Source organism: Trachypithecus francoisi, unplaced genomic scaffold (assembly GCF_009764315.1).
Source record: "Trachypithecus francoisi isolate TF-2019V2 unplaced genomic scaffold, Tfra_2.0 Contig00140, whole genome shotgun sequence".
Lineage (NCBI taxonomy): Eukaryota > Metazoa > Chordata > Mammalia > Primates > Cercopithecidae > Trachypithecus > Trachypithecus francoisi.
The window spans coordinates 68,294-88,119 of record NW_022680488.1 but is presented as its reverse complement, the minus strand read 5'-3'; the positions used below and the strand labels follow the sequence as shown (position 1 = coordinate 88,119).

Genomic DNA, 19,826 nt, shown 5'->3' with positions numbered 1-19,826 from the left:
ATAGGGGTTTACAACTGCTGAACAAAGTTTAGGATTCGATTGTTTGTTAGGGCTGAGGTTGGAATAAGGGATAGTCTTGTCACAGGATTAGCTTTAGAGTTAGAGTTAGGATTAGGGTTAGGGGTTAGGGTTAGGTGTTAGAATCAGTGTTAGAGGTTAAGTTTGGGGTTGCGTTACGCTTAGGGTTAGGGTAAAAAGGTAGGCATACAGTAGGGTGTTAGGGATTATGGTCATGGCCTGGATTAGGATTAGGATTAGTGTTAAGGATTATGTTGAGGGTAAGAGTTAGAAGGGTTAGTGTTAGTGTTACTGTTTGGTTAAGCTTTAAGGTTAGAATTTAGCATTAGGATTAGTGTTCAGGGTTACATATAGGTTTAGGGTTTGGCATTGAGTATTAGGGTTTATGGTTAGTGTTAGTGTTAGCATCTAACATTTATGGTTATGATTATGGTTACATGTGAGGTTTACTGTTAGGTATATGGTTAAGGTTTTGGATTTAGGTCTGGCATGACTGTTGGGGCTGGGTTAGGCCTGGGGTTAGGGTTAGTTGTCATGGTCAGTGTTACACTTAGAGTTGAGTTTAATGTTTAGGAGTAGGGTTAGGGTTTACAGTTAGGGCTTAGTTTAATGTTAGGGTTAGGGGTTAGCCTTTATGGTTAGGGTTAGGGTTAAGGTATTGCTAGAGTTATGGACAATGATTAAGGTTAGCTTTAGGATTTAGGGCTAGTTTGGGTTAGAGTTTGGTTTAGGTTTATGGGTAGGGGTGGGCTTAGGCTTTAGTATAAAGGTTAGTGTTTGAGTTTAGTGTTCAGGGTAAGAGTTATGGTTTGGTTTTATTGCTAGGGTCAAGATAATTTTACGATTATATCTTAGTGTTAGTGTTAGAGTTTTTAGGTTAGTATTAGTCTTAGAGTTATGGGATGCAGTTAAACTTATTTTTAGTGTTTTTGCAATTTTGTATTTTACAGTTAGAATTAGAGTTAGATTTAGACAATATAATTAGGGTTTCGGTTAGCTTTTTAGGGTTAGTCTTAGATTTAGGATTCAGAATAAGCATCGTCGTTAGGATAAGCCTTAGGTTCAGTTTTAGGGTTGTGGCTAAGTGTTTGGTTTAGTATTAAGGTTTAGGATTTGGGTCAGTGCTTAGGTTTAGGGTTGAGGTTTAGTATTAGTGTTGAGAATGGTGTTGGGTTTTTTCGTTGGTGTGCAGTTAGTGTTAGGATTGTGGTTATGGGTTAAGATTTTTGTTAGTTTTGGGGTTGGGGTAGGGTTTGGGTTTAACTTTTAAAGTTAGGCTTGGGGTGAGGTATTGTTTTATGTTTAAGGTATTGTTTACCATTTGTGTTATTATTAAGGTTAGGATATGGGCTTAAGTTCCTGTGTTTAAGCGAGGGTATGGTTTAGGTTTAGGTTTAGGGTTGGTGTTGGTGCAGGGGTAGGGTTGAAGTTAGCTTATCAGGGTTAGGATTGGGGTAAGGATTAGGTATGTGGTTAGGGTTGGTATTAAACTTACTATTAGGGTTAAATTTTACAGTTAGTATTAGGGTTCGGTTAGGGTTAGGGTTTACAGTTAGGGTTGGGTTTAAGGTGTGAAGTTGGGATTAGGGTTTAGGGTTGAAATTTGGGTTGCAGATCAGGTTAGTGTTTATTGTGAGCATTAAGAGTTTAGGATTCCTGGCCAGGTGCGGTGGCTCAAGCCTGTAATCCCAGCACTCTGGGAGGCCGAGACGGGCGGATCACGAGGTCAGGAGATCGAGACCATCCTGGCTAACAGGGTGAAACCCCGTCTCTACTAAAAATACAAAAAACTAGCCGGGCGAGGTGGCGGGCGCCTGTAGTCCCAGCTACTCGGGAGGCTGAGGCAGGAGAATGGCGTGAACCGGGAGGCGGAGCTTGCAGTGAGCTGAGATCGCGCCACTGCACTCCAGCCGGGCGAAAGAGCAAGACTCCGTCTCAAAAAAAAAAAAAAAAAAAAAAAAAAGAGTTTAGGATTCCTGTTAGGGATTAGCATTTGTGATAGGGTTATTGTTAAGGGCTATGGTTAGATTTACTGTTTAGGATGAGGTTTAAGGGTTATGATGGTCAGGCTTTATGGTTTAGGGTTAGGGTTACAGTTAGGTTTCAGGCTTTAGGGTTTGAGTTACACCTGAGGTTTAATTTTATGCTTAGGTGTAGAGTTGTTTAGTTTTAGCCTTAGGGGTCAGTTTTTATGGTTTTTCAGTTAGTGTTAGGGTTGCTGTTAGGCTGATGTGTTAGGATCAGTGTTATGTTTAGTGTTTTAGGGTTTTACAGTTAGAGTTCCGTTTAAGGATTATGGTTTTGTTTTGGGTTAGGGTTTCAAGATTAGGGTTTGGGTTAGGTGTTAGGGTTATTATTTAGGGTAATGGTTAAGTTTAGGTTATCAGTCATGGTACATTTTAGTTTTAGGGTTACGGTTAGGGTTAGGGGGTTTTGGTTAGAGTTCAATGTTAGGGTTAGTTGTAGGATTTAGGATTCGTCTTAGGGGTTAAGTTAGAGTTAGGGCTTATTGCTAGTAAGTAAGTGTTTGGGTTTTCAAAAGTGTGGGTTTGGGGTTGTTAGTGTTATGGTGAGATCCTGGGATTAGGATTAGGGTTAAGTGTAGAATTATTGTTTAATATTATTGATGGAGTTAGGGTTAGGTCAGTGGTTGGGGTTAGGCATTTTGGTTTTGGTTATGGTTAGTGTTTAGGTTTAGGTTAGGGGTTAAGGTTATGTTTAGTATTATGATTATGCTTAGCGTTAGGATTATTGGTTACAGTTAGCGTTAGGGTTTTGGTTAGGATAGAGGTTTGGGTAACACATTAAGGTTAAGGTCATTGTTAGTGCTTAGGCTAAGGGTTAAGGGTTAGGCTTAGGTTTAGGTTTAGGTTTGGGCTAAGCATTCTCGGATTACAGATTGGGTTTAGGCAAGAGTTAGAGTTATGTTTCATTTGGGGTTGAGGTTGTGGTAGGTGTAGTTTTAGAGTAATGTTTAGAGGTAGAATTAGAATGTTAGGATTAGCGTTAGAGGTTAGTATGAGTCTTAGGTTAATGTTAGTGTCAGGTTCAGGATTCAGGTTTAGGGACTAGGGTTTAGGATTAGATGTTAGGGGTTATGGTTAGTATTAAACTAGGATTTTAGTGTTAGTATTATGTTTTGAGGGATTATTGGTAGAGGTGGGTTAGTGTTATCATTTTATGCTTAGGGTTAATTTTTCAGGTTTAGGGTTAGGGTTTTAGGCTCAGGTTAGGTTAACGATAGGGTTTGGGTTTGGTTCATGTTATGCTTGGATTACTGTTGGGTTAGGGTAATATCGGGGTCAGGTTAATGTTCAGATTTAGAGTTAGGATTTATTCAGGTAAAATTTCCATAATATAAAAGTAACTGTTCCAAATAAGCAATTCAGTGACCTTTAGTACATGCACATTTCTGGGCAACTACCACCTCATTTTCAAATTATTTTTCAAATTATTTGTATTTGAAATATATTTGAAAAATATTTGAAAAGAGTTTCAAATTATTTTTATTATCCCAATAGGAAATCCTCTACGTACTAAGGAGCTACTTCCTAATCTGTCCTTTTTTCTGACCCCTGGCAACCAGTAATCTGCTTTCTATTTCTATCTACTTATTCTGGATATTTATATAAATGAAATCTTATAGTATGTGACCATTTGTGTTCAGCTTCTTTAACCAAATGGTCTGAAGTTCCTCAACATTGTATTATTAGAGCCGCAATACTTTTTACAGCTGAATATTATGCCGTTGTATGGGTGTACTCAATTTTGTTTTTCTATTACTTGGTGGTGGACATTTATTTTGTTTCTACCTGTTAGTTATTGTGAATAATGTTGCTATGAACGTATATGTACACGTTTTTGTTTGAATTCCTGTTTTACATTCTCCTGTGTATTTGCTGGGTTCTATGGTAATTCTGTGTTTAGCTTTCTGCAGAATTACCAAACTATTTTCCACAGCAGCTGCACCATTTTAAATTCACATTTCTCCATTTCCATGTCAACTCTTGTTAGCTTTTCTTTAATAACAGCAATTATAATGGGTATGAAGTGATCTCTCTTCCTGTGGTTTTGACGTGAGTTTCCCTAAGGTAAGTGATATTGAGCATCTTTTCATGTGCTATTTGCCTTTGGAGAAAAGTCCTTGCCAGTCCTCTGCTTTTTTTATTGTTGGGGGGGTGGCAGAGTCTTGTTTTGTCACTCAGGCTGGAGTGTTACTGCAACCTCAGACTATGGGATTCAAACCACACTCTTGCCTAAGCCTCCTGAATAGCTGGGACTACAGGCATGCACCAACAAACCCTGCTAATTTCTGTATTTTTTGTAGAGATGGGGTTTTACCATGTGGGTCAGGATGGTGTCAATCCCCTGACCTTATGATCCACCTACCTCAGCCTTTCAAAGTGTTGAAATTACAATCATGAACCACTGTGCCTGGCATATTTTTTAAGTGGTTTTTGTCTTTTTGTTTTTGAGTTGTAAGAATTATTTCTATATCCTTGATACTAGACTCTTACCATATATATGAATTGCAAGTATTTTCTCCCATGCTTTTGGTTTTCTTTAACTGTCCTAACAGTGTGTTTTGATGCATAAAAGTTTTTAGTTTTGATAAGTTCAATTTATCTATTCTTTTTCTTCAGTTTGTTCAATCATTGACAAAACCAGAATCGATAAGCACATTATAAGATGTTCAATATCACTAGCCCTAAGGTAAATGATTATCTAAACCACAATAAAATTATCACTGTTTACCCATTGGAATATCTATTTTTCTTTTAATGAAAGAGTTGGAGAGTATGTGGAAAAATTAGAACTCTTGTGGATTTCTGGTGGAAATTGAAATGGTGGTGACGGTAGCACAACTTGAGTATAGTTAATGTCACTGAAATATTCACTTAAAATGTTTGAAATGGTAAATTTTGTTATGTATCTTTTACCACATACAACAAAATCTTTCTCAGAACTGTTCCTGAGACAGTTCTGTGTGTGAAGAAAGAAGATGCTCCACTCCTAGAATGAGTAGGAGCCTTTTTATTCATGTTGATACTACACAGTCTTGGCTCTTCCACATGACCAACATGATCTCACTAATCAGAAGGAGTTCACTACCACTGGCCCATTTGTGCCTCTTTCCATTTTCCTATGCCCCTGTTCAGCTTACTCCCTGTCACCTATAAGCCACTGTAAATTACAGGTCTGTTTACCATCTCTGTAGACAATTCTTCCCTATAATGACACAGAAATGGGATCATACAATATGTGATCTCTTCAGAGTGGCTTATTCTGCTTAGCTTTATGTATGTCCAATGCATCCATGGCTTTGCATGACCTCATAAATCACTCCCTTCTTTTGATCAATAGTATTCCATTTCATGGATTTACCTGACTTAGTTATTATTGAAGGGCATTCTGATTCCCTAAAGTATTTGGCCATGTCAAGAGAACACATATACAAAATTGCATGTGTTTTTGGTTAGATGCGAGTTTGTAAAGCATTTGTCTAAATACCTAAGCATGCAAATGTTATCCTATATGGCTAGACCATGTTTAGCTTTAGAGAAAAAAAAAAAAAACTGCAAAAGCTGTGGTAGAAGAAAAAAATAACTTTTAATGTTTTTGCATTCCACCAGTGAAGAACAAGAGTTCCTGTTGCAGTTTTTGTTGCATTTAAAAAATGTTTAAGTCATATTATAGCTGTTCAGTACTCTCATTGGTAATTTGCTTTCCCCTGACAGCAAGTGTTGTTTAGCATTATTTTGTTGTTATTGTTTGTTCATTATCCTATGATTGCTGCCAAAAAGCATGCATATGTTGTGCCAAAGAGAAACAGTTTAAATAAAAGCACTCTAATCTCTACTTAGTAAAAACTAAAAAAAAAAAAATACTAGTACACATAGTCATTTATCCTGTTATTATCCTGTTATTTTTTCCAATTTTATGGTTACTACAAAGAGGTAGCAAAATCTAGCTAATGAGACAATGTGGTGAATTAGTGTGATGTATCAGTATGTAGAGATACCTTTCCATCAAGTAATTCTTTACTGGTGTTAAGGGAGAAATTGAAATTTCTAGAGTACAAACTGGATGTTTGGGAATTCTTTTTTCTTTCTTTCTTTTTTTTTTTTTTTTCCTGGTGTTATTACCCAGTGTGGAATACAATGGCACAGTCTTGGCTCCCTGCAACTTCTGCCTCCTGGGTTCATGCAATTCTCTGTCTCAGCCTCCTGAGTAGTTGAGATTACAGGGGACCACAACCATGACCAGCTAATTTTTTAAATTTTTATTTTTAGTAGAGACGTTATTTCACCATATTAGCCAGACTTGTCTCCAACACCTGACCTCAGGTGATCTACCCACCTCAGCCTTTCAAAGTGCTGGGATTACAGGTGAGTGCTACCGTGACTGGCTGAAACAATTATTTTATCTCCTTATGGAGACTAATATGGGTTACAAAACAATTTTCTAATACTTCTTAGTGACTCAAGGCTGTTAGGATAAAAATAAAACTTTCAACTTATAGATACTTGGCACCTCCAAAACTTTAGGAAAAGCTGAGAAATAAAACATTCAGCTTTCAGCTCATTTCAGGAGAGGATGCCCAGTGCCTGGGTGACCCTTGGACCCTGGAGGATAGGTAGATCTAGGGTAGGTTGAGATGTCCTTTGAAGCCACTGCCATTCTGGCAGTCACTGCTGCTCTTCAGGGGACAGCCTGGAGCCTCTACGTTCAGCAAAAGCAGCAGGAGCTCAGCAAGCAATGTTTTGTGTGCCTGTTTTCCATCTACATATCTTCCTTAGTGAGGTATCTCTTCGGGTCTTTTACTTTTAATTGGGTTATCTTCTTCAGTGTGAAATTTCTTTCTATATGTTGCATACAAGTTACTTTACAGATGTGTTTGCTCAATTTTTCTCAGCCTATGGCTTGTTTTTTGGTTCTCTTAACAGGATCATATTTCTTTTCTTTCTTTCTTTCTTTCTTTTTTTTTTTTTTTTTTTTTAAGACAGAATCTTGCACTGTCACCTAGGCTGGAGTGCAATGGTGTGAACTCTGTCCACTGCAACCTCTGTCTCTCAGGTTCAAGGGATTCTCCTGCCTCAGCCACTTGCTTACCTGGAATTACATGTGCCTGCCACCACATCCAGCAAATTTTGTTGTATTTTTAGTAGAGACAGTGTTTCACCATGTTACCTATGCTGATCTGGAACTCCTGACCTCAGGTGATCCACATAGCTGGGCATCCCAGAGTGCTGGGATTACAATGTGTCATAGAACCTGACTTTAAAAGCATCTTTTACAGAGTATATATTTCAAAATTTAATATAGTCTACATTATCAATTTTTGTGTTTTTTTGTAGACTGGATAGTAATTCATTACCAAATCCAAGACTATGCAGATCTTCTGTTACAATTTTGCATTGGAAATTTTCAATGCATGAATATTTTTGAGTGAGTTTTTTGGGAAAACTGTGAAGTTTGTGTCTATGTTGATTTTTTTCATATCATTTCCAATTGCTCTATTGCCACTTGTGGAACACATTAATATTTTCCATTGAATAGTCTTTGCTTCTTTGACAAAATCAGTTGAGTTGGGTCTGTTTTGGGGTTGCCAATTCTATTCCACTTGTCTACTTGTCTATTAAATAATCAATGCCACACTCTATTACTCTAGCTTACTGTGTGTAACTATTCTGACCCAGATGTGTAAGATTTTAACTTTGTCCTTCCTGAATCTTATTTCATTCATTCTAATTTTAGGAAGAGTTTGTTGATATCTTTGCCTGGATTTTAATTGGGATTTGGCTGAAACAATGATTAGTGTGCTACTCCTAAACAAGAAACTTCTCTCCTATATTTATTGAGACAGAGTCTTGCTTTGCTATCCAGGTTGGAGTGCAGTGGCAAGATCTTAGATCACTGAGATTCTGTGACCTCAGAACACCAGGCATCTGGGACCACAGGTGTGCACCACCACATTTGGCTTACTTTTTGTATTTTTGGTAGATATGAGGTTTTGTTGCAGAATGAGGAGGCCCAGAGAGGCCTTGGGAACAGGTGGATTTTTACTGAGTGCACCCAGATCCAGCATACTCAATATATGAAAAACTGGGCCAAGAACAAAGATAGCAGTTGACTTTTATACACACTTCAAAAAGGGGGTGGGTAGCTTGAAGCAGGCTTATGGCCTACAGCTACAGTGGCACAAAAGCAAGGATATAGAGGCAGAACAGCATTACTTTAAAGAGCCTTGCACTGGTTTACCTCATAACCTTCTCTATGATGCCCAGACAGCTGTAGTTTAGATCTGCTCAGGTTTCTCATGACCTTCACTGTACTTCTTTGATAAAACAGAGTACTTGAAGTTACTAGTTACAGAAAACAAGAATCTATAAACTCACACAATAAAACAAAGGAAAATTTGTTTTCTTCTCCATATTGAGGGAGCACTGGGAGAATCTCCAGAGCACATTCCTTTGTGTCCTGGCTTCTCAGATAGTGTTTATCAAGATGTTTCCTGGGTCTGGGCCATGCTTGTGCTGCCTCTGGGACAAGTCAGTATAAATCATCATACAGTATAAATCATCATAATACAGGAATGCTTATTTCTTTTTCTTCTTAATTTTATTTTTCTTTATATCTTTAATTTCCCACCTCATTTTCACCATGTAGCTCAGTCTGGTCTCCAAATCATGGGCTCAAGTGATCTGCCCACAACAGCCTCCCAGAGTGTTGTAATTACAGTCCTCTCCCACCATGCCTGGCCTGTCTGCATTATTTATATTTCTTTTGATTTCTCTCAACAGTGACTCATGTTTTCTGAATGAATTTTGCATATTCTGTTACATTTATACTTAGTGGATGTGGTAATGCTTCTCACATGGGGGCATCAGGTGCTGGGGCCAGAGCGGCAGACCCTGACTCCATGATAGATGAATCAAGTACACTGACACACAAATATTCTGCTTTGCCAGTCCAGCTGAGTGTCCAAGCTTCTTACAGACTCCGTGGAGAGTACCGTCAACACTTGTGACTTCGACCTAGAGCAGTCAGCGAGACTTACTTTTATATGGTAAAGATGAATTGACAAACATCATGAGTAAACACTACTAGCGGGTAATTGACAGTGTGGACTTCCTGAATAGAAAGCAACTAAGCACCCAGAGTACATCAAAGTTTTCTTTCACCTGGGTAAAAAAGCTAACCAGATAAACTACTCTGCCCTTCTTTGAACCCACTTTAAGCTATACTCACAGTAAGGATTAGGTTGCCTTCAGCTATGACCTTATCTCGGGACTTCTGTAAAAACCTTCAAGACTCCCAAGAAGGTTTGTGTTTATTTATGTAACTATCTTCAATATCTTTCCCACCAGCCTGATTATATTTCTACATATCCCCTCTTTTGTGTTCTGCCCCATGTCCTTTTGATTGGAGAGTATAGATGTGTGCAGGAACAGTTATGTGAGGTGAAGTGGTCTTTGCTCTTATTTTGGCTTTGCATCCTAGAATTGGCCAATAACACAAAATAATCATGAGTACAATTAGCAACATTGTTTTCCTGTCAAAGTGTGACCTGCCACTTCAGTTTGATGAATGCTGTTACTAAGGAGCTCTACTGGGGTTTTATTAAACTCCTTCCAACCAAGCAGTTATGTTGTTAGAAGCTGGAAAGGGAGTGTCTCCCCAGATAACAGGGCTGAAAAATGTCACATTTAGAAGATGGGCTTATTAGATTGTAGCAGGTACAGGTAGTAGGCACAACGAGAAAATGAAAAAGAAATAAATTATCTGAAGTGAATGGGGTCTGTGTCTGGAGTGGGATTTGCTTAGCCTTCTATTTCTTCAGCATAACGCCCAGGGCCTGTGTCATCTGTGGAAGCCACATCATCTGGGGCTGTGGGTCTTTCAGGTTTAACGCCTTCATTTCTGGTACCAGATTGGGTCCTAGCCATGCCATGAAATTGTTTGATGCATCGTGCTGGAATCCAAAGAGGACCTGAGGGGATGTGGACACAAGCATACTGTCTTCCACATGTTGATAATTTTCTAGGACCACACCATTCATTACTGTTTACATCCTTCCGTAAAATTATAGGTTTTATACCTTGAGAGGTTTTAGCAAAGTGCTTTTCTGCAGCTGATGGAAATTTGTCATCTAAATTTAGAAAATTAAGGATAAATAATGCTTGTGCCAATAGTGCTGCAGGGTCTTTATCCCTTCCCTCCTTTTTTCTGCATATTTTGAGTGTGAAGTTGGCACAATCTACTATTGATTTTCTTTGATTGTTTTATGGGATGCCTGTGGAATGTTGGCTATCCCAACATTCAGCTCCAGCTGGCATAAGCTGGAGCATTATCAGCCTTAATTTTTGTGGGTCACTCCATGTATGCAAAAGTTAAAAGAAGATGTTTAATAACATACCAAGTTGACTTTCCAGGCAGAGCATGTGCACTAATTAAATGAGTGTCAACGTTAACTGATACATGTACATATCTTAGTTTACCACATTCAAGGATGTCTGTAACATCTGTTTGCCACAACTGATTAGTTTCCAATCCTCTAGTGCTCACACCTGTAGGAGAAGGGGATGTGCCTGTGAGCTGGCAATCTTGGCATTGTAGGATAATTTGTTTAGCCAGTCTCTGGGTAAGTCAAAATTGTTTAGATAAGTTTAACTGATTTTGATGAAAAAAATGATGCGATTGGGTGACTTAGTCAAGTAGTGATGTCAAAACTTGAAGGTCTGCTTGATTATTGCCATAAGCCAATGGGCCAGTTATAGAACTGTGGACTAGAATGTGTGTAATAAAAATAGTATGTGTATCTTGGTGTAGCCATTGCTGTACTTGGAGAAAACAAGCACACAGGGTGGACTCTACAGTGGACTTAATTAGGGCTGTAAAATCTTTTTAGAGTCAATATTGAGGTTTTAACTCTAGCTCTCTGAGTGTTAGTAAAGTCAGAGTAAGTAAATGAAATATGGCCTCTACTAGATAATGTGTTTTCATGTTTATTAGAAACAACAGTAAATTGTGTTAAGACATTAGATATGGGGGAGTAAACTATTTTGTTAGTAAAACATTTATTAGACATTTTGGGAATGACAAAAAATGGCCAAGTATTAAGGGCTGTTAGTAAAATATCACCGATAAATTGAATAACCTTGCAATTAGGAAACTCTTTTCTACTGGGGAGGAAAATTTGCTTGTAATTACTCCTTAACTAACCCATGGGCTTTTTGTAACATCTCTCCCTTTGGAGGTTATGTTTTTATTTAATTTGGATTTTGAGAGAGTCACGTTAGGTGGATGAGAGAGGTAACAGTGGCCACAATTAGAAAACACATCCTTAAATTTTACTTAAATCTTAGTAGAGCATTATAATCCAGAACATCACTTGTAAACAGGAAACAAGAGATTTTGCCATAAGTTGATCATCTGTAGAGCTAGAGAACTCACCAGGAGGGTCCTGGAGCAGTGGCTGCTTTGTATTTGTAAAGGTACGGCTTTTTTCCTTTGCTGGCTTTTCACTTATGCTGTTTCCTCCTTTCACTGCTGGGCAGCTGTTGCTGGCCGGGGCGGACCATATCATGCATGCCTTGGCTCTGGCAGATGCTGTGACATGTACCTCTTTCCCCTCCCCAGGAGGCTAGCATAGGTGTACTATGCTTGGCTTTTGTTGCCAGTGCCACTATGGGGGTAGAGTTCCTGTGAGTACCTGTTGACTTGGGTTGCGAACGTCCCGACTGAGTTTTCCCTTTTGCCTACTGCTTCCTTGGGCACATGGCTCTGGCTTCTAATGCTTTTTCTTAACCTTTTAGGTACTAGATTACTTTGCGTATCTTACATTACCGGGCAGGCTAAGAGCTGTCCTTCTAATGCTCCCTGGTTAAGCCAGGGACTTACAGCTGTAGTATTTCCTCTTTTTTATTATCTAGCGGAGGAGAGGGCTCAGCTAAAACATCTGTCTCGTCTTTGTTATTTTGGACCAGTGATATCAGGGCTAAGGTAAGAGCAGGTGATAAGGCAGGTGACATTCTCTCCTGCTTCTCTTTTTTAGGCTCTTCCATGTATAACAAAACCGAGGCTTCTCTATTTAAAGCCCATAATGTTAAAAGTGTTACTGGGACCTGTTGCCTTTGTGCCTGATATTAAGATTTTTCCCCACTTTTTCCCAGAGTTCCATGTCTGATGTTCTTTTTTCTGGGAACCATGGGCTACGTTTTGCAACAGTTTTTATTGTTAGGTCCCTTAATTGAGCTTGGGAAAGTGATGATCTGCTAGCCATAAGTAATTGTTTCAACAATTTTATATACTGTTTCACTTGAGTTGATAACTGTTGTCCTGTGATGAAACCTCAGTTTGATCAATCTCCTCCAAACTTGAAAATCTCAAGTGCGCAGCAGTGATTACTGATCACTCACTGACTTGATTGTGTGGTCATCCTTTGCCTTTGTTTGGGGGAGGCCATCACATTCCCTTTACAGAGTTCCTCATACAGGGGCACCAACTGTGGTAGCTCTCCTCACACAGGTGCTCCAGGTGTAGGAGTCGACCCACAGACTGATCCAGCAGTGGATGAATCCAGTACACTGACACACAGGCATTCTGCTCTGCCAGTTCACCTGAGTATCGAAGCTTCTTACAGACTTCCTGGAGAGTACTGTAAACACTTGCAACTTTGACCTTGATCACACAGTGAGACTCACATTAATTTGGTAAAGATTAATTGACAAAGGTCCTGAGTAAACACCACTAGAGGGTAATTGACACTGTCAACTTCCTCAGTAGAAAGCAATTAAGCACCTGTGGTACAGCAAAGGTTAGTTTTAGGACCACATGAGTAACTAACTAGCTAGATAATCTACTCTGTCCATCTTTGTACTCACTTTAAGCTGTTTACTCAAGGTAAGGATTAGGTTGCCTTCAGCTATAACCCTATCCTGAGACTTCTGTAAAAACCTTCAGACTTTCCCAGAAGGTTTGTGTGTACTTCTATAATCTCTTTAAAATTTTTCCATCAGCCTGATTGAATCCCTACAAATGGATTCAATTTAAGGGATACTATTGTAAATGATGTGTTAATGATTCAAATTCCAATTATTCCTATCCATTATTGCCAACATAGAGAAAATCAGTGGCATTTGGTCCAATGACCATCTGCTTTGCTTCTTCTTATCTCCATTCCTATCAAGGCACACAAAGGTAGTCTCTATTTCACTACCACTTCCTTAGATTACTGCCTGGATTCATCCTCCCTGTATTTCAGAGATTCTCTATGACTGCCTCGGGAAGCTCATGGAACAGATTTAAGGAGCCCATGCAATGCGCTGCAGGGCAGCTTCCTGAGGGCATCAAACAGGGCTTTCTTCCCCTCAGAAGCCACCCAGGAGAGTTCATGGCTGTGGTGCAGTTGGGACACCTCGGTCTGCATCCACAGTGAGGATGGTACATCATCTCCTCTGGACCTACTTGGAAAGGCCAGAACATCAGGACATCTGGTGGCCAAGTGAGGAAAGCTGAGGAAAAGGTGTTCTGTCTGAGGCCCCCAGTACTGAGGAGGGTTTGCTTCCATAGGCCTTACTTCCCCAACCATGACCTCCAAATATGACTTTACAAAAGTGTTTATTGAATGAGGCTGTTATCATGCATTGTCACAGCCACCAACATGTGCTTCACAGATGGGCTTGTTTCTGAAGAGAAATCCTGGTACAGAGAAAGGAGGAGTGTTGAGCAGCACCACCATGATAGGCTGAGGCCAGGAACACAGCACACCCTCCATCAACACTTTTATTCATACTTTTCTGGCTCATTTTTCTTACAGTGCTAGAGTAGTTGGAACAATACTACTACTAGTATTGGAAAAGTTGGAAAAATTTTTAAGTAGTCATATTAGAACTGAAATCATTATTTAAGTGTAAATATATGATGTATACCTTGTTAGCAACCATTTTTCTTTTGTTTATTTAGACAGTCACCATTTAATTGAGAGTGCATTTTTAATGGTACTGAAAATTCAGTTTTATAAAAATTGACATCCTACCTTTGATGAGATATACTAACGCTATCAAACTTTGATATTGTAGCATAAAATTAATTAAAGAATTTGTCCTTCTGTTGTCTCAATCTTCACAATTTTTAATAAAATCAGAAATATTAAAAGTCAGTTAGTACTCAATTGTGAGCCTGTATTGTTCAAATGTGTCTTCAAGTGAAAACCTCCATAATATGAACAAATTTCCTAAGTATGTCCTGTTAAAAGTTGAACAGATGTTTGCTGAACTTTTACAAATGACTCTATGAAGAGTGAAATAAGAACATTTTATGAGTTTCAGAATTCTGGAGTAATAGGCAGAGAAGAAAGAGCAATGAACATAAGAACACGTCATAAGAGTTTCAAAATTCTGGAGGAATGGACAGAGACAGAAGAGAAATGTGCTGATAAAAACCCTCAAACTCTGTAAAATATTTAAAGGATTTATTCTGGGTCAAATATCAATGACCAGTCACCCATAATACAACCTTTCTCAAGAGATCCGAAAAAAGTGTGCCCAAGTTGTTCTGGGCACAACCTAGTTTTATACATTTTAGGGCGACGTGCAACAGCAATCAAATACATATAAGATATACATTGGTTTGGTTACCAAAGATGGGACCACTTAAAATGGGTGGTGGTGCATTCTAATTGGGAGTTGGCTGAAAGAATTATCTGAGGACATGGAATCAATATAAAGGAATCAATACATAAATCTGGGTTACAATAAATAATATAGTATGTAGAGACCAAAGTTTTATCATGAAGATGAAGCCTCCATGTCACAGGCTAGAGAAAAGATTATAAACATTTCTTATCAGACTTAAGGTCTGTGTTGATTTAATGATGGTTAACTTTTTCTGAATTGCTAAAGGCAGGAGCATATAGTGAAGTATGTCTGACCCTTCTTCCTGAGGGTTCAGGTTAGGACCTGAACCAACTTTGGAATGCCCTTAGCCAAAAAGAGGGGTCCATCAGATAGCTGGGACAGATTGGGCTTAAAACTTCATTTTTGGTTTACAAGCGTTCTACTTCTGTTTACAAAGTATAATCTATTAAATTGTTATGATTTATAATTAGCCTAAGAGAAAAAGAAGGATTTTTTAAGTCCAAAAATATAGAATATTAAAGAACCAGCAATCTTCCAAATAAAGCTACAAAATTATACACATTCTTTATCAGTTTATTCAGAGCAATGTAATCAATTCCTATCTTGCTTAATCTTGGGTTAGCAGTGCCATGAACCCATCAATTTGTCAACTAGAGCTCTGGATATTGTTCCTCAGTCCTGTGTTATAATCTTAAAGTTATTTAAACATTGACATGGAATTTTTATACCCAGAGGACCCATCACAGTTATTGCCATGAGTCTCATAGGAAGTTCTTTGTTGGGAGACCAACATTCTGACCTGTAGCCAATACAGATGCAGAACCTTTTGGGAAAACATGAGATTGAAATACTACCTACCTGTACATTACAAAAGGTGTACAATGGCCATGGATAAAACTCTAATGAAGCTAATTATATCACAATTAGGGAGGAAATTTGTCCTCTTCTGTGGCATACAAAATTTAAAATAATAACTGGTAACTGGAATTATGACTCATACATGATACTATACTACGGCATATAGTAGGAAAGTCATTTACAAATTTCCAGGAATTCCATACAGTTTCTGAAAAGATAACAATTTACCAACACAAATATAGCCTAGGATAGTTTAAGTATCTTTCCTTATTTGTATATTTTGTATACTGCTCATTTCATACTGTTTGTCAAATGCTAGCATTACATAGATTAGAATTTATGAATATACCATCTCATAATTTCTAGAGGTATATGTTTCCTCAGAGTACAATGTCTCATTATTGCATAAAAGGATTTTTAAATAGACCAAAATATCTTTAGTCTCTCTGTAAAAATAAGAAGCTACAAGTATACAGAATTTATTTATGTTTAGTAATTAAGTTTTAATATTTTATCTCATTTATAAATATTCTAGATATTTAATAAACATCTTTTACTTACCATAACTTTAAGGTGGTAAATTACCAGAAATATGTTTATAAATTATTAGATTTACTGTACAACATAATTATTATTATTATAATGATCATAAAATGACAGCTTAATTAAAATCAAACTATAACTTATAATATTTTAAATATCTGTGAATATAATACCAGTTTGCTTGGTACCCAAACAGAATAAAAATATATGTTTTTTTAATTTAATAGTGAAATCTTTGAAGACATACTTGTTTTAGTAAGTCAAAATTGTTAAAATAGTGCCACATACCTAAGGTTTATCAAAATAATCTGTACTTCAAAGACATTTGGATCAGTTTCTATGTTTTCTGGGTGTTTTGTTAATATTTAACTTATGAGTGCTTACTTTTTCCAGGCCAATATAGAATAGAGAAAGTTTGCAATGCCATGCAGAGATTTGAAAGTATCACCTATAGAAAATGTATACAAACATACAGACACATCTAAATGGAGATCTTATAGTATTCATTCTAAAATTTTAGTCACAAATCAGGCATAAAAATTATGATTGTAAATTTTAGGTGTTCACTTGACAGGATTAAGGGATATACAAATAGCTGGTAAAGTACCATTTCTGGGTATATTTGGGAGGGTGCTTCTGGAAGTCTCTAATAGGAGCCTCTACTGATTTAGTCATCATTCTCTTACTGGTACTGAGAGGGAGACTCCATTAAAATGGAGACTTCCTTAGTAGATGTACATTTTCCTTAAAAATTGGTAATCTCTGCTCTGTTTTCAGTTCCCTTGTGTCTGCATTTTCTGAAAATAATAGGTTCAAAACGATTCTTATACCCTGGAGGCATATTTTGTGGTGGAATAATCTGTTCTACAGTCATATACTGAGGAGGCATATTCTTGTCATCCATACTGTTTTTCATAATTTTGATACTATCATGCATTCCACCAGCAATGAATGCAATCCTGTCATATTTCAATTCATTTGAAATGCAATTCATTTGTCATATTTTAAAGACAGTTTAGCAGTTCTAGCAAATACAGATGGGCCACAGCATCTCACTGTGGTAATTTTTAGTCCCTTAATGATATGTGAAGTTAAGCATGTTTCTGTTTGCTTGCCATCTGTGTATATTCATGAGTGAGGTATCTGCTCAGTTATCATTTTAATTGAGTAATCTATTTTATTGTTGAGCTTCAAGATTTTTTTGTATATTTTGAGTGCAAGTTCTTTCTTAGATCTGTATTTTGCAGAAATTTCTTCTTGGTTGTGGCTTGTCTATTTCCTGTACTGGACTTTTCACAGAGTATAAACTTTTAATGTAAGAAAAGTCTATATTGCTAATTATTTTTTCTATTATGAATCGGCTTTGATGTCATATTTTAAAACTCATGACCAAACCCAAGGTCACATACCTTTCTTTCTGTGCTTTCTTTTAAAAATTGTGTATTTTTAGATTTTACATTTTAAATCTCAGGATTATGTTGAGGAAAACTTTATGTAAGATGGAAAGTTTGCAACTGTGTTCATTTTATTTCCTGTGGTTTCCAATTAATGCTTCTTTCATCATTAAAATACACACACACACACACACACACACATTAATAGGTTCTATTTCTATTTGAATTTCTAAAACAATGGCACTGAACAATCTGAACTCGGCCCTTATTTGCTGCCATAGGCAAGCCAGGACCACCACGGGTGGCACTCGATGCCACATTTTCTGACCATGGGAGCTCCCAAATCAGCATCGACTGCCTTAGAGGATGAGATCTGCATTCTACTTAGCACACACTGAGCACCACCACCACCTCACTCTGGGACAGCTAGAAGCAGAGGTAAGTAAAAACCTTACACTGACTTATCAGTATCAGAAACCCAGTAGAAAGGCTTTCTGGGGAAAATGAGAAATAAAAACTTCCATGGTGGCTGAGCATGGTGGCTCACACCTGTAATACCAGCACTGTGGGAGGTTGAGGTGGACGGATGTTGAGGTCAGGAGATCAAGACCATCCAGGATAACACAGTGAAACCTACTCTCTATCAGAGGAAGGATAATCATTCTATTTTTATGTTCTGTTAAAATAATTATTCTAAAATGAGTTACATTTTCATTTTAACAACACAAAGAATTACATGTATAGTGGTCAATTGGTCTCATTATTTGGAAATCCAAAGCTTTACTAGGGCAATAGCTACAGAAGGCAGAAACGGGTGTTAGAAACACCATCTCTATTAAGAGATTCCACTGAAATCCAACTACTGCATAATCTCTCCCATACATTAGAATACCCTGCAAGACTTATGGGCCAAGTGAATCTAGAAAACACAGAGAGCTGAAGAGCTCTAGCCTCGAAAAAGTGAGCATGACTACTTCTATAGGCTGGTCCCTCCAAATACATGGGTGAAAAGTATGCTTGCATTTATAGGGTCCACCTCTAATGGTTGCTGGGACACAGAGGATATAAAGAAAGGGGAGAAATGGGATGGGCTTTCTATCACTCTCTCCTCCCTGGGTCACGTTGAAAAGAAGGAGGAAGACAGAGGAATGCATCTGCCCTTTCCTTTTCCAGATAGTAATAAACCATCTTTAGACTGCACTTTTCTCAAGCATATACTGAAGACTGGGACTTTGAAAAAAATGAGATTTATATTCTCATGCTCTTGTGCATGATTAAGTACTAGATCCAGGATGAACAGAGCTTTACTCCTCAAAAAAAAAAAAAGAAAAAAGAAAAAAGAAATGTAAATTTTATTATTCTTGCAATCTCACCAATTCACCACACACAATGTAGCAGATTCTTTTTGTAAGGTATCACCCAGAGTTTTATTTTATTTTCTCACAGCAAAAAAATTAAGAAGCATGAACAGAAAGGGTAACATTTGAGTAAACATTTACTAAGCAAAATAAAGAAGGGTTGGAGGCCACTGTGCCCAGCCTGTCACTCTACTTTTCTAACAGCTGTTAGTGTCTCCATTCATGAGAGAGAAAATATGGGAGAAATGTTAAGTAGTTAGGGAGGATTATTGGTAAAAAAATCTTGAAGCAGAGAAAAAGACTGATAAATCAAGTTGTAGGCACTGATAGGAAAACTAGATCAAACATCAGCCAATTCATATACTTCTTTTAAAAAGTCCAAACATAGATACGTCTTTCTTGTTTCTAATAAAAGCCCACAGGTACTCTCATGAGAGAGCAAGTTTCAACATAAAAATTCCTCTGTTCTTTGAATAATCAGTAGGCTTCCAGGAAAGAATCTATTCTTTATTTGTGGACATGTACACAGGGGCCTTCAGTAGGTTATGGTAGGTACTTTTCTTTCTATTTTTGAACATGCTTGCACTAGGAGATGAGTTTCTATAAATCATCACTTCAGCCTCTAATTGGTCTCGGCTATGATCGCAGGTCAAGGTTTAACTTTACCTCCTGATTGACCCTGGGCCAAGGTCCCAGGCAAATCTGATAAGCGTTCCATGAATAATCATTTCAGCTCCTGATTGGTTCTGGGTCAAACCCTGAGCAAAGCTTAGTCATGTTGTTTCAAACCAGTCATTGCATTTCTTCTCTTCTGAGCTTATAAAAATCTCCAACCCTGCCTCATAGTGGGTAATATACTTGGGTCCCACTTTCCCCTGCAGAGTCCTTCTTTATTTTGCTTAGTAAACTTTTACTCAAATGTTACCCTTTCTGTTCATGCTTCTTAATTTTTTTGCTGTGAGAAGGTAAAATAAAACTCTGGGTGATACCTTACAAAAAAGAATCTGCTACAT

General features: G+C 37.7%; 2 long non-coding RNA genes across 7 annotated transcripts in view; both read left to right on the top strand.

Moving 5' to 3' along the window:
* The first annotated feature begins 3,515 nt into the window (after positions 1-3,515).
* Positions 3,516-5,585, top strand: LOC117066705. Its single transcript, XR_004430467.1, has 2 exons — positions 3,516-4,109; positions 4,662-5,585. It is a non-coding gene; the product is annotated as an uncharacterized LOC117066705 (long non-coding RNA).
* Positions 5,586-6,359: 774 nt separating this feature from the next.
* Positions 6,360-19,826, top strand: part of LOC117066864 — a 32,385-nt gene continuing 18,918 nt past the window's right edge. Inside the window, exons 1-4 of one of the 6 annotated variants that reach the window (XR_004430556.1) lie at positions 6,360-6,407; positions 13,286-13,546; positions 17,737-17,893; positions 18,343-19,794. This is a non-coding gene — a long non-coding RNA (uncharacterized LOC117066864). Of the gene's footprint in view, positions 6,408-8,810; positions 9,089-13,020; positions 13,547-17,736; positions 17,894-18,342; positions 19,795-19,826 lie in introns of those variants that run through there. The other 5 variants (XR_004430551.1, XR_004430537.1, XR_004430533.1 and 2 more) reach the window with 5 other exon arrangements.